General features: G+C 46.2%; 1 pseudogene across 1 annotated transcript in view; it reads left to right on the plus strand.

Moving 5' to 3' along the window:
* Window positions 1-11,831: 11,831 nt before the first annotated feature.
* LOC101562107 overlaps window positions 11,832-15,377 on the plus strand; it is a 21,695-nt pseudogene continuing 18,149 nt past the window's right edge. Inside the window, exon 1 of the transcript XR_001117074.1 lies at window positions 11,832-11,916. The product of XR_001117074.1 is annotated as a nuclease-sensitive element-binding protein 1 pseudogene (transcript). The remainder of the gene's footprint in view (window positions 11,917-15,377) is intronic.

Here is a 15,377-nt window from a genome sequence, read left to right on the forward strand (position 1 = left end):
CCTGGCAAGCGCAAGGGCCTGAGTTCAATCCCCAGCTCCGCAAAAAAAAATTATGGAAAAAAATAAAAATAAATAAATAAATCCAACCAGAAGACAATAACTGCACTTTTCTTGTCAGCATATATGAGCATATTTTGCTTCAACAGTTGGAGATCTAGAATTGTCTGGTGAAGCTGAACATGTGAGTATGAGTATGCCGTGACCCAACAGTTCTTGCCCTTGGGACGAAATCTTCGGGCAGTGAGTGTTTGTACTGAGATTGCAGCTGCCATCGGAACATCATGGAATCAATTTTGTGTTTATCAGCTTGCTTTGATCTATTTCTTCAAGGAACTAAGATAACAAAATAATTGTAGACAATATTGTTAAACAAACTTAGGTTCATTGTATGTCAGTACACCCCTACACAAAAGATGTGTATCCATAAGACTCAAATGTGAAATATGTTAACCGTAAAAAAAAACTACAATGTGTTAACTGTAAAAGAACAATGTGCAAAACTATGGCTTTAGAGAAACTAGTTCATGTGCTCAAAGTATTTTGTATTATTTTTTTCCCCAATTTTTGGTTATTTCAATGTGTATCCATCACAGGCTGGGTACAAAATGTATTTGCAGTGTTAAGCCACCATGGAAGTGAATGAACTAGAGCTGTACCTACATACCTGTATTGATCATATCGTATCAACATGGGTTAATCTCAACAGCATAGATTTGAGAAGCAAGTTGCAGAATATGTAGATGACACCATTAGAAAAATTAGAAACACCAAACAGTGCTACATAATGAAAACAGATATACCTACACATGTAGTAAGAAAATAATGAAATGCAAAAAACACCAAGTGGAGGATAATACTTACTTCTGGAAGAGGAGATATAAATAGGGACACAGGGACTTCATCTTCAGGGCCAGCCTGGGCTATTTAGTGAGACTTTGTCTCAAAACAACAAAATTAAAAAATAAAAATTGAAAAGACATCCCATAGAATGGGAGACCATATTTGTAAACTTTAAATCAATCCTGTACCTATACTGTAGTAAGCATTCTTACAACTCAATAAAAAGAAAAGCCTGTTTCAAAATTGACAGAGGGAGAGCCAGGCCTGGTGGCATATACCTATACAGTGCCAGTTGGGAGGCTAACACAAGAGGATCACTACAAGTTTGAGACCAAATTTGGGTTACATAGTGAGACTGTCTCAAAAGAAAAAAGACATTTCTCTGGGGAAAATACATAATTGGTCAAACATATGAAAAGATGTTCAGCACTAGACCATCATTAGATGCCAGTAAAGGCTGCAGTGAGATTTCCCTCTCACCCCCAGTAGGCTGTGCAGTTAAAAAGGCATTTAACAGCAGTTGTGGGGGAAGTGTAGGCCTTTTTTTTTTTTTTTTTTTTTTGTATTTTAGGGAAGGGTCTACAGGGTGTTCAGGGTCTCACTACTAGATCAGACTTGTAGTGATCCCCCTGTTTACAGCCTCCCAAGAGCTGGGATTACAGGTGTGCACCACCACACCTAGTCTCGATTGTTGGGGAAATGGAGAAATTAGGACCTTTGTAAACCCCACACTGCTGGTGGAAAGTATAGAATGGTGCATCCACTTTGGAAAGTAATTTGGCTGTTCTGCAAGTGGTTAAATAATATTTAGGGCTGGGGAGATGGCTCAGTAGGATAAGCTCTTGACTGGCAAACGCAAGGATCTGAGTTCAATCACCAGTTCCGCCAAAAAAAAAAAAATTATTATTATTTGGGGCTGGGGAGATGGCTCAGTAGAATAAGCACTTGCCTGGCAAGCACAGGGGCCCGAGTTCAATCCCCGGTTCTGAAAAAAAAAAAAAAATTAGTTATAAATAGTACTGATGCATGGATAGTCCTTAAGTCAGTGTAAATAAAAAAGCTAGTTGTGAAAAACTGCATAGTCTTCCATTTATAAGAAATGTCTGGAGTTGATAGATTTATAGAAATATATAAAGTGTCTAGTGAGAGACCGGGGGAAGGTGGAAGTAGGGAGTGACTGCCAGTGGGCAGAGGGTTTCCATTGGGAGTGATGAAATTACCCCAGAAGTACTTAATGGTGATGGTCCCACCTCGATACTAAAGCACACTGATTTATACACCTTAAAAAGATGAATTAGTGGTGTGTGAATTACATATTAAATACCTATTGGGCTGGAGAGATGGCTCAGTGGTCTAAAGCACCTACTTGGAACAAGCTTGGCAAAGCACAGGGACCGCGGTTCGATTCCCCCAGCACCACATGCCAGCCAGCCCCGCTCCCTGGTGGGCTGAGCTGGCCACACACACACACTCTAAATAAATGTAAAAAAATAAAAATAAAAACATTTAAAAAATAAAAAATAAAAAAAATACCTATTACTTTTGGAACTTAAGGTACACTACTTTGAGCTGTTAATATCTTGGCAAGAATAAGGTGCTACATACTTTTCAGAGTAAAAGTTTAAATAAAAAGGATAGTAGGGGGGCTGGTGAGATGGCTCAGTGGTCTAAAGCACCTACTTAGAACAAGTTAAGCTAAGCAAAGCACAGGGACCACTGTTCAATCCCCCAGCACCACATGCCAACCCGCCCCACCCCCTGGTGGGCTGAGCTGGCCACACACAGACACTAAATAAATATTAAAAAAAAAAATAGTAGGAAGGTACAGTCTAGCTCTCAGGGGCCCAGAAGACCAAATGGCAGTAATTGGAAGACAAGCATGGCCACCTTCCTCACTGGCTGACTTTAGATGACTTCAGGAAACCTACCCACTGCAAAAGGCAGTGTGGCTTGCTGCAGCTGTGGTCATGGCTGGGTTCCCACAGGGAAAACCTTGGAGCTCCTGGGATCCTGACTTTTGCCCAGCATGTTTGCAGTACTCCAAGGACCTATAGCAGCTGACTTCTTGCCAGAATGGTCAGAACTGTGTCCTTTGGGCATTGGATGGAGTAGGGATAATTTTACCATCAGCCCTTCACCATCTCAAGATTTTGCTTCATTGGTTCTTGGCCACTTTCTTAGTTTTGATCTCTGAGGACACTATCAGCCTCAAAGGTACCGAGGCAGCCCACGTTCAGGCTGTGGTGTCAAGCAGGCTTGGGTACTTTTTTCCTATTCTAGTGCCCTTCCACAACTCCCCAGTCTTTATTAAATTCTGCTGATTAGCTCTTTGGGTCCTTGCCAGAGTAGATTTGTTATTACAATGAAAGTGTAAGCTCTTCAGGGCCAGCCAGATAGCTCAATCGATTAAAGTGCCTGTTTAGGCAGACGCAAGGGCTGGGGATTCAATCTCCAGCCGCATCGGCCCTTTCTTCAGGGCATGGTGAGACAGCAATTGAGACGGCTTGGTGGCATGTGCCTGTAATCCCAGCACTTGGGAGGCTGAAAAACAGGATATCTACAAGTCTGATCTGTGTAGTGAGACCCTGTATTAAATACATAAAATATATTTTTTTAAAGTAAGCTTTTCAGTGGTGAAATACTCATAATCTTTCCAGCATCCGTTTAGGCACCAGCTAATTAGAATGAGCACTGTGGGGATGGCTGGAACCCTCATCATGGCAGGTTTAACATTAATTCTGTCACTGCTAGACTGAAATTGAGGACAGGGAACACAGGGTAAGGCTGCTTACCAACCGAATTGAACTTGTCATTGTTTTAACAACCAATGTAACCAAAGTAGGGCATTCACTTGATTATTTTCACCTCAGCTGTCTCCCTAGAATGGGGTTAGTATCCATTGCCTAGGATTTTTCCTAAAGAGTGAATGAGTGGATAAAGGCCAGATCCTTGCCATAGGTTGCCAACATGCACCAGTCCTTTTGGAGGGGGATTCCCAAGATTGGGTTCAGGTTCTGCCTTTACTGCTGATAAGCTGAGGCTTAAGGCCAGACTCCTATGTGGGTCCCAACTTCATCTGTGAAGTGGGAATGCTGATGGGCCTACCACCATCCCTGGATTATGGTGGAATCAGAAAAGGGAATTGGATAGCATGGGAAGATTGATAATTACAGGCTCAAATGGGGACAGAAGCAAGGCTGGTACTGGAATTGCCTCAGCAAGTACGATAAGAGGATAAAGAAGGAGCGTGGTGAATGAGAGAGCTTGTATTTGGTCAAACGGGGAGGCTATAGCTCTTGTCCTGGAAAGTATAGCTTGATGTTGCAGATCTATGGATTTTTCCAAAGGAAGTGAAAGTCGATTTTTAGAATGTCAGTGTGAAATTTCTGGCTTGTAAATGTATTTGATAATGGCCAGGTTTGCTGAGTAAATCACTTGAGTAGACCTGTTGGTGCAGTAAAAAATAAAAATAGGTGGGACCTCTTTCTGAGATGCTATCTCTCCTGCACTCTACCTGAGAGCCCCTCCTGGCTTGGGGTAAAAGGTAACCTGGGCTGGGGGCAGGGCTGGTATGCTGACTTTCATTCTGTGCAGGCTTCCAACACTTGAAATTCAGATAAGCAACTCTTGTAAGGGACTTGGTGCCTATCCAGGTGGTATCTTATGTCCTTGGTTTGATGTTATTTCCTGGTTACATCTTTGAATTGCTAAATAGTAAACCAAAAGGAATCGAGACCAAGTCTATGCTTTAAGTCTTGCCAGCTATAAAACCTGGATCAATCCTATTTGGCCTAACTTAGCTAGGAGCTGTTTGGGCCAAACAAAACTCATCTGCAGGCCTGACTTAGCATAAGGGCTGCCAATTTTGCTATCTCTAGACAACAAATTTCACTGGTGCAGCCAACACTTAACGTACTTATTTGTTGCATGCTAGGCATTGGGCCAGGCCATAGAGCTGGGCCTCATTCTCAAGTAGCTGGCTCTATCTGATATAACAAACCACTGTTGGGCTGGGGATTTAGCTTAGTGGTACAGTGCCTGCCTAGTAAACAAGAGGTCCTGAGTGTGATCCCCAGTCTTTGCCCCCCAAAACAAAACAACCACTATCAAAAAGCCTTGGGGCGGGGGAGATAGCTCAGTAGAATAAGCGCTTCCCTGGCAAGTGCAAGGGTCTGAGTTCAATCCCTGGTTTCGCCAAAAAAAAAAAAAAAAAGTCTTGACAAATACTAAGGTCAGAGCTCAATGCAAGTTGTTGGGATAACAAAAAGAAGTCTTCCTAGACCAGCTGGTGAGGTGGAATGAACAGATGATGGAGGAGCTTTTGACCAAGGCTGAGACTTCCTCAGCTAAGTTTGTAGGCTTAGTAAGAAACCATGGTTTCTGGTGAAGTGGAGCGTGAAGCGTGTGGGTAAGTGTTGTTCAGGTACAAAGCTTAGGCAAGGCAGGGAAGTGAGAGACAGCATAACAGGAGAGCAGTGGGAAGTGAGCTGGCGGCATCGGAGCTGTGTGAGGAAGGGCCTAGAGCGTCAAATAGGCATCCCACAGACACCCTGGCTGGGGAGACCATGTTTATTACCTTAAAAAATCTTGCATTCTAAGGCAGGACATGGACCTTAAATACCTAACTGCAGTAAGGATGTGCCTCTGAAATGATTGAAGAGCAGCAAGATGTGGTGTAAAGGGAGGAATGAGGGCAGCTCTTCCTGGCAGCAAAACACATTAGAGAATGGTATTTGGAACTGGGGGATTTTATTAGGCCACTTCTGCAGGAATCAAACATGAGGAAGCTGGATTGCAGCAGTGATGGCAGATGGAAAGGAGAGCAGTGTGTCTTAAGAGGTTGAGTCTGCAGGAGTTGGTGATGGAGTGGGAGGTGGATGCGAAACCCATGGGTGAGGAAGAGTCATCCACCAAGCAGGAAATATGGAACAAAGGGTCTGGTTTGAAGAGAGCAGTGGAAGCTGTTGCTGTCCTCTGTCACACCCTTCTTAAGTTGAGAGTAAATTTTTAATTGCCTTTGTCCTCACTAATTTTAGGAGGGCACAGTGCCTGCCGACTTTGGAGCATACCGGTGTTACCAGCGTTTGTACAGCTGTTGGTGGGAATGTAAAGTAGTACAACCAATATGGAGAATCCTGAAAACACAGTTAGAAATTCCGTTTGACCTAGCTACTCTGTTATCTTACCAGAAGAGCTACAATCATCATGTTATAGTTAAGCTTTGGAAGCAGCCTATATGCCTGTCAACAGATGGGTAAAGAAAATGCAGTAGTTGTACACACTGCAGTACTACTCTGCCACAAAGTGGATAAATTCAAGTCATTTGTAAGACAATGGATGTACCTTGAGATGATAACGTTAAGAATAAGCTAATTGCCTTTGGACTCACGACTTTGGAAGACACACAAGCCTAAAGTACACAAGCTTAAACATCACAAACCCAAATTATAAATATAGGGCAAAATAAAAGGTAACTGAAAGTAGGGAGATCTTTCTCATATGGGGAGTAGATCAAGAGATGGAGGGGAAAGGACTAAGGACAGGAGAAGGGGTTGGGGAAAAGGAATTGAGCTGTGATGTACATATACCAACTCCACACAAGGAATGTAAAGATGCTTTACTGCAAACATGTACTGAGAAGAAATACTGCTTCAAATTATTCCCTGGCTTGGAGTGACCCGGGGCACTGTAGCACAAGTCAGGCTGTGCCCAAGTCTGTTCTGCTGTTTGCACCATGTGGCCTGCAGTCGGTGGTAAGAATGCAGTGTGGAATCTGGACTTCCAAGGATCTTGGAGCAAGCTGCCTTGTGCAGAAAACTTCACCTTTTGAAAAGCAGTTCCCAGAATGCTTTTGAACAGTAGAGACAGAACATCTGACTGTGGGATGTTAAGAAGTCAGAGAAGCTTCTTGTGGGCTGAACTGGTCATAAATTTAGGCAGACCCAACAGCAATCCATTCTAGGGTGGATGAGGTGTGTCTAGGATTGGGGATAGGGGGGCTAGCAGGCCCAAGTGAGCTGTAAGCACAGGTGAGCTGTGCATCCCTCTTCCTTGGGGCTCCAGAACGTTTTCCTTGTTGCAGTCATGACTTGCCATCAGATCACACCAATGGTTTTCCTGTGACCAGCTGATAGAGGAAGAATAAGTCTGTACCTGATTTAGTATGTTGATGTCAGTCAAAAATGGACTGCTGTTTCCACTTAAAGCCCTGGTTAATTTGGTCTGAAAGGCAGCTGTAAGGGAAAACTGCCAGTGGACGGGCTTAGAGCCTGTTCGGGCATACCTGTTCAACTTGGTGGAGGAGGGAAAGAGTGGAGTGTGTTTTATAAAGATTTATATGTAGTCTTGGGCAGCAAATGTTTGGTTGGTCAGGGGCCTGAAAGAAAAAAGACAGAGGCTGACAAGGAGATCTGGGAAGAGGCATGTGGATAGTCCTCTAGGGGTGGCCACTATTCCCACCAGAGCATCCACTGCAGAAGACACTGGGCACCCAGCTGGACAGCAGCATGACTCACCCTGAGGAAGCTAGCTTGGTCCCTGAGTGACTTCCCTGCTGTGGTGATGGGTGAGGATTAGGCCTGGGTCCACAGCTCAAGGTGATGCCTCTACTGATTTGATCTGTCAGCAGAAAAGCCCCAAGCCCTCAGTCAGCCAGCTGCTTGGGGGGGATATTGCTTATGTTGGCACTTCCAATTTGGCAAAGGCAGCCAGGCCTAAGGTGTATTTTATGAGAAAGGAGATCCAAAAATGGGTTCTTCATCAAGGAATCCATTGGTCTAGTACCAAGTGGGCAGAAGTGGCCCAACTAGACTGATGGGATGGTTTATTGAAAAATGACTTCTGAGGCACCAACTCACAAATGAGACACAGTTGGGTACTTCCACCCAGAGTACAACTGATATGTGGCACTGCGTCTCTAGTTGCCAGGATTCAGGTCTAGGAATGAAGGGTGGATGTGGTATTAGTCTCTCCCCACTTCACTATCAGTGGTCTGTTCACACCAGGTAAAGAAATGCCTGGAACTTGTGCCTGATAATGTCACAGAATGGGCCCGTGCAGCAACCAAGGTGTGAGAAGGCAAGTCAGCAGAGGTGCAGACCCTTCAGGGGCATAAGTCTGACTCAACCCATCAAGCAGAGCAACCCCGGATGGTGAAGATAGCTCAGTAGAATAAGTGTTTGCCTGGCAAACCTGAGTTCAATTCCTGGTTCTGAAAAAAACAAAACAAAACAAAAAACCCTGCAAAAGCAGAGCAACCTGGATCAGCTAGTGCCAGCTGAGAATGAGGAACATCTAGAATAGATGGTAAGGGAAGATAATGATCAGCACTTTCAGCCTCTGGGTCTGCTGCAGCAGTGAACAGTGCTATAGTTTGTTCCACTAATTTTTGAGTATATGACTTTCTACCACCTTGATGACTCAGCGACAAAATGGGCTTCATATGGGACATAAGTTGGGGTGATGGGCGGAGCAGACCATCTGGGAAGCCCCGTGTCACATTCCCTTCATCAACCCCTAACTTCAGCTACAGCTGCAGTCTACAGTTTCATGTGTGCTTTGGCTCAAGCTGACCTCACTCTGAGCCCATGGGGTGTATCGTTCTGATTGCTTTCATGGGCTTCTCCAAAGCTACAGACTGGCCTGTGTAGTTCAAAAGTAGCCCTGAAGTTAGGGGAGTTAATGGCCTTAGGACACCTTCAATAGTGGAGGGTTGGTAAATGTCCTGTCAACTTCCCAGCCAGGTGACAAGCGTCTGGATCTCTTGGTTGGACAGTTCTAGGAGCCATTGGCCTGCTGCTCAGCAGATCCTGGAGACATTGAACCTCCATTGCTCATGACTTGGATGATGGACCTTACATTGACTTTTCCTCTTTCACTTTTTTTACTCTCAGTTCCTCACTATTTCCTGAGACTTCCTTCCAGTTAAACCACTTAAGTGCTTGCCTCAGGCTCCAGATCTATAAGAATTCAAACAAGGGCAGAGAGGGAGAGGTAGAGTTCACTCAGCTTGGTGTGCTGAAGAGTTTACAGTGGAAATGGGTACCAAACAATAGCCACATGACCTTAGGAGATGTAGATCTATGTACTAGCATATGGAAGCAGATAAAGCCAAAGCCTAAGGAAAACTCAAGGCCAGCAGAAGAGAAAAACACCCTTCTAAGTTGGTGGTTCACAACCAGGGACCAGCTTGTCACCCAGGGAACATTTGAGAACTGATGGAATTTTGGTTGTCATGGGAACAGGTGCTGCTGCTATCTCATGCATAGAGTCAAGGATGCCACTAAATACGCAATAATGTACAGCATACAAGTCAGCCTCACAAGAAATTGTCCAGCCCATCAGTGGCGCTGGGGTGAAGTACTCCTCTAGGAGACTGTCAAGGCATGGTGAGAAGGGAACTGTTGCCATACGGGGCCACTAGGATGGGCAGGGCAGTGCGGCCGAGGGGTCCAGGGAGGAGCGAGCCAGTAACCGTGCCTTTAGTTTAGCAACACAGGCCTTTGCCAAAGCATTGTAGAGCAGCAGCTAGTTTGGAGTGGGAGAAAAACAGGCCTGCAAGACAGTTAATGAAGATGAGGATAGACTTTCCAGGAGCTAGGATGTAAAGGGAAGGAGGGGATGCTCGGAGTAGCTGGGGGGGTGGGTAAGGATCAAGGAAGGATTTGAGGAGACATTGGAAGCCTGGTGCAGTGGTGCACATCTATAATTCTGGCTACTTGGGAGGCTGAGGCAGGAAGATCACAACTATAAAGCCAACCTGGACAATGAAAGACCTTGTCTCAAAACAACAACAAAAACCTGGGAATGCAGTTTATACTTGGTATTAATCATATATGATCATATATATTGTATATGCAGTGATATGTGCTGATGGTAAAGGGATGCAGTAATGAGAATGAGTGCTGGAGAGTGAGCCCAGGCACATATAGAAGCAGAGCACAGATGACTGGCTTGGTCCACGGAGGGAAAACTTCCTCTGACACCAGAAGGAGACAGGTAGCAGATATTCCTCCCCTGAAGTCTGTTAGTTGCCCAGATACTAGTTCCTGTTACTGCTGTCTTCTAGAAAAAGAAAAGACTGGTCGCTTTGATGCATATTGTAAAAACAAACACAAAACCAAACAAAAAACCCAAAAACAAAGAACCAGGCAAAGACAGCCAAGTACTCTGCCTCTCTACTTTTCCGTTCAACTCCCTAAAACTCTTGGGGCCGGCAAGATAGCTCAGTGGACTAAAACGCCTGTTTAGGCAAGCTTAGGGAACGCGGTTGTATCCCTGGCATCACATGCCTCTTCAGCCCCACCCCCAGGGCGGGTTGAGCTGGCCACAGAGTCCGGGTGTAGTGGGGCATGCCTGTAATCGCAGCGCTGGGGAGGCTGAAAACAGGAGGATCGCTGAGTCCGAGCTGCCTAGTGACACTACCAACCAAATACATTTAAAAAAAAAAAAGCCTCCCTGGGCCTTCTAAGCCTGATGTTTTGGGAATGAACCTGATAAGTGCCTGCTGATGTAAAATAAATCTGCCTCCAAATCCTGGGTGTCATTTTAGTGCTTCTGTTTGCCATTGCACTGAGATTTGTATTGCATTCTCCTCTCAAGAGGTCTCTTTGGGGAATCTGGCCTTTTTCTTGCCTGGAGTGTTCCAGAAGTGAACACAGGGCTTGTCCTAGCCTCTTCCCCCAATAGCAGGCAATTACAGAGAAAAGCGCGGAGAAGGTGCTCTCAGCAAGGCTGCAAACTACATTGGATCTGAGGACCTCTCAGAGTTATGCTCACGCCAATGCAGCTGCTTTAACACTGGGGAGGCTCCACTCTACAAAGACCTCTGGCTCATTTTGTTGGGGATTGGCTCTGCCCCTGAGGGCTAGGGAGACCCAAAAGACTGAGCCTGAGCGAAGCTGGGATAAAAGTCCTACCCAACCCCACCCACCCTCTAATCCCGTTGGGGGTGGGGGGCTGGCCTAGAAGTTGGAAGCCTTCCAGAAATCACCCATCAGTTTTGCGTTCTTTAAAGTGAGTATAGGGAGGCAGAGGCACAGGCTTGGTGAAACGCAGTGCATGATTGCCTGCCTCACAGGAGCTGCTTCATGTGCTCTGGACAGCACACCCTCTTTCTTTGCTTTTGCAACTTGAAAAAGACACTGACCTTCACCTTTCCTGCCTGGGTGTTAAGAATCATTAATATTTTTAAAATAAATTTATTGGTGCAATTCAGATAAGAGTAACATTGACATCCATCCTAGGGGATTAGTGGAATCATTAAAGGACTCTGTGACTAACTCACTGACTGGATAGCTGCCTTCGTTAGTTTCTTCAGTGCTGATGGTACTGTAGACCACAGGAGAGACCTGAAGCAGCTTTCCCCTCATCCCCAGGTTCTTTCTTCCTAACCTGGGAAGATGGCCCATAATTCTGAGAGTGGGATTGATGACCAGGGAAGTATTTATTTTGGAAATCAAAAGGAAGCAATTTTGTTTCTAAGGTTTGTTACATTTGATACTGCTGTCCTGAGACTGACATTCCAAGAACCCATCCGTGGCCAGCTTTGGCATGCTGCTACAGCATCCTCACACCCTGCCCCTGGCTCCGGGCTGTGCCTGCAGTGCCGCAGGCACCCAGCAGAGGGCGACATCTCCCCTCTAACGCCAGCCGGTCTGGGAGCCTGGGATTTAAGTGATTAGGTGGAGCCTTTTTCTCTAAGCTAATGTTCCGGCAAACTTTTGCGACCGTGACTTGTAGTAAGACATGCATTTTGCATCATGATGCATCAGTATGCTTCATTTGGTACTGTGGGGATCAAGTCCAGGGCCTCACGCAAATAGGTAAGCACTCCACCACTGAACCGCACCCCAGCCCTAAGCATCAACAGTTTTAAAGATTCCCAGGTGACACCAGTGCGCAGCAAAGTAGGGGAGCCACTGCCCTTACTCAAGGCTTTGCGGGGGCATCATGTAAGCAGAAGCCATAAATGCCTAGGGGCTTTGGTGAACATGGGTTGGAGGGGGGCCATGCTGATAGCCCAAAAGTTCTCAAGAAGCTATAATCGAGTGTTTACTAGGAAGATGGGCTACAGAGGTAAGTGGCCTGGATATGAATCCTGTGCATCCCTCCTAGTCTGTGACCACTGCCAAGTCCAAGTGCACTGTTCACCTATGTGGGGTTCAGGAAGATTGAACACATGCAGGGATTACTGCTGGGATGGAGTGGCAATCATAATGGGTAAAAGGTCCAGAACCCAGCCAGAATATTTGAGAAGCTTCATGTGGCAAGATGTGGCCCTGGAGAGGAGACAAGTCCACAGAGAATGCTGGACCTCAAGGCATTAGGAAGCCACTGGAGAGTGTCAGGCACTGGGGAAGCAATGTGGGTGTGTGAGAGAAAGTGCCAGGCAGAGAATGACAGGTGCTCTGTGCCAGTGCCTGAGTGGGGGGAGACGGCAGAGGAGCTGCTGTGATGCCTAATACCTGCACTTCAGGATGCACTGGCGAGGGAGGAATGGGAGAGGAGGAGGTGTCCTCCTTCCTGCGCTGGAGAGATAGGTTTCCTGCCAGCTTGGGAGCCCAGCCCCAGCGCCATGCCTTCTCTGTTCTGGCACCAAGACTGGGCCCTAGGCATGGGAGCATGACCCCTGACACAGCTCCTTTGGCTTCCTAGGAGCCACTGGAATATTTTGGAGTCTTTCATCGTGGTCTGTGTGAGGATAGTGAAGGTCAATCTAGGCAGGGTTACTTCTTGTCACCTGTGTGTGTGAATCCGCTCCCAGCTCCATGTCTTTGCCTATACCTCCACCTTCCGGTCTAGCAGAACCCTGCTGCCAGACACCCTTTCTTCTTCCACAAACACAGGTTCAGCCTCACCTCCCTGCAGTCCTCCTGGCCAGTGACTCTTCAGAATGGACAGGAGTCTCAGAGGTGCCACTCAGTCCCTGCACACGCAGCAACTGAAATTCAGCTCCTGGAAGCTGAAAAGGGTCCCAGGTTGCTGCCCCTCCCCAAGTGGCTGTGTTTTGTCAAGTAGTTATGAGGTGAGGCCCCCTGAGTGGGCTGGGAGGAAAACAATTTGCCAACCAAGAAGGCCTTGGTGAGAATTAAATCATCAGGATTGTCAGCAGGGGGCCTCAGCAGCTGGGGCTCAATGGGAGAGAACCGGAGGTGGAAATTTCTCTGCAGGGTCATGCTCCCTAGTCTCAGGGGTGGGCATATCCCTTGGGTTCTGGTTTCTGCACTGGCTCCTTTTCCCATCCTGCAGCAAGGGTGGGACCGCGGGCCTGGCCCCCTGGGAGCTCCTCTCTGGCCCCTTCAGTCCTCTTCTTGCCCTCTGGACTGGAGCTGAAGGATGCTGCTGGTGCCCAGGAAGAAGCTAAAGCAGGGCCAGTGCTCAGGAAAAGTTCTGAGGACCCACTTGCTGTGTACCTGTGGCCCTGATCAGTACTGTACAACAGATGCCAAAGAGAGATGGAAACCCCAGCCGGGTCTGGCGGTGCTCGCCTGAAATCAAGCTGCTTGGCAGGTTGGCGGCAAGGAGATCCCAAATTCAAGCCCAACCTGGGCAATTTAGTGACATCCTGCCTCAAAAAAAAAAAAAAAAAATAGATAGATAGATAGATAGATAGATAGATAGATAGATAGATAGATGTAGCTCAGTTCAAAGGCCCTGGGTTCATTTCTCTGTAACACACAAGCATGCAGACACATACACATGCACCAAAAAAGGGAAACAAAGCCCAGAAACATGCCTGGAAGGGGTGGGAGGAAAGGATGTAAGAAATACACCCAGGTTTGGAATCATGACTCAGTCCTCATTCCTTGGCTCAGGCTGTGGAGCAAAGGAGCCTGAACCTTTCAGTCCCAGTTTCCTCATCTGCTAAATGGAGGAGACAACAGCAGCTGACACCAAAGCAATTCAAGTTGTACATATGTTCCAAAGCATGCAGTAATGGTAAGAAGGCACTGCACAGGATGAAGTCCTTCAGCACAGGGCCTGGTGTGCAGCAGGCCCTTACGGGCAGTAGCACTCACTATCTGTTCTTGCACTGTGGTTGTGGTGGACACTGAAATTCTGCAAGGGCTGAGTCCACTGACTGACTCAGAATGGCCTGAGGGGAGATGGGGCTCTGAGGATGGGTTAGAGAAAAGAGCAAGGACTAGCCAGCCAGAGGGTGCAAAGTGTCCTGATTGCTAAGAAGAGCGGAATCCAGCTTTTGGCATGTGAGCTTAATGTCACTCAACAGCATTCTAGAATTATTAAACAGATGGTCTGGGAGCATGCTATGAAGAACTATGCTTATTCCAGAATTAATTTATTAAATCATGTCATGCAGACCTCCCAGGAACTTTCATTACCAAATTCCTCAACATATTTATTATCAGCCTGATAGGAAAATTGACAGCTATCTTGGCAAGCTGCTGAATGAAGTTCCCCATGCTGTCTATGTGGGTGTGGAGAGACAGATATGAGCCCCCAGTGCTTCTTTGGGTGGGTCTGTAACAGCAGTTTTGGGGCTCTGTCCAGTTGCCGAAGAGTCAGGAAGCACAGAGTGGGGCGAGATGGCACAGTAGAGTAAGTGTGCCCCTTATCCACAGAGAGGCTTTTGAGGACCCTCAGAGGATGACCGACAGCATGGCTAGTACCAACCTATAGCCCATGTTGTTGCCTAGCTTACATACCAGTGGTAACTTATTTTCCTTTTTTGGTACTGAGGATTGAACCTAGGGCCTTACACATGCTAACCATGTATTGTACCACTGAACATACACCCCCAGCCCCATAATAAAATTTAATTTATAAATCAGACACAGTAAGAGATTAATAGCAGTAACTAATAACAAAATAGTTCAGTCATAACAATATGTTGTAATGAAAATTATTGAAAATATGAATTGTTCATTTCTGGAAATTTCCATTTAATATTTTTTGACAAAAACTGACCATAGGTAACTGAAACTGCAGATAAAGGATGACCACTATGCATTGTTGGCATTTAAGAATTTAGCCATTTAAGAGCTGAATAATAGAAGAATAGACAAGGAATATTATATATGAGTTTGAAAAATATGGATGATCATAAAGGACTAAGTAGAAGACACTTGCAATTCTACCTGAGTGCCAGAGTTTAAAAGCATGACCACGAAGAATGACAGTGAGTGTGGATCTAGATGTTTGAGATGCCTGTCTGTTCAAGATGCTAGGCCTGCAACATGGTGGCTCAGAGGGGCCAATTTCAGCTCAGGATGACAGAAGCGCCTTTCTGGAAGCTTTTCTGCCTGTCAGTGGGAGGGGCTGCCTGAGGACAGGAAGAAAGGGAGGAAGGAGAGAGGGAGGAAGGGTAGGCTGCCCCCACAAGGGACATATTCTGAGTGCTACCAAATTGTTCCTGGCCTGCTTTGGCTTCTTGCATCTCTGAGGTCTGTGTGTCTCCAGAGGGAGTTGTGGAGGCAGAAAGAACTGTGGCCGGTTACTACTCAAAGCAAGCTGTAGCATGTGTAGTGAAACTGTGCTCTCGATCCTGTTACAAGCATGCAGGTATGTGCATATTC

Source organism: Octodon degus, unplaced genomic scaffold (genome assembly GCF_000260255.1).
Source record: "Octodon degus isolate 3935 unplaced genomic scaffold, OctDeg1.0 scaffold00003, whole genome shotgun sequence".
NCBI classification, from domain to species: Eukaryota; Metazoa; Chordata; class Mammalia; order Rodentia; family Octodontidae; genus Octodon; species Octodon degus.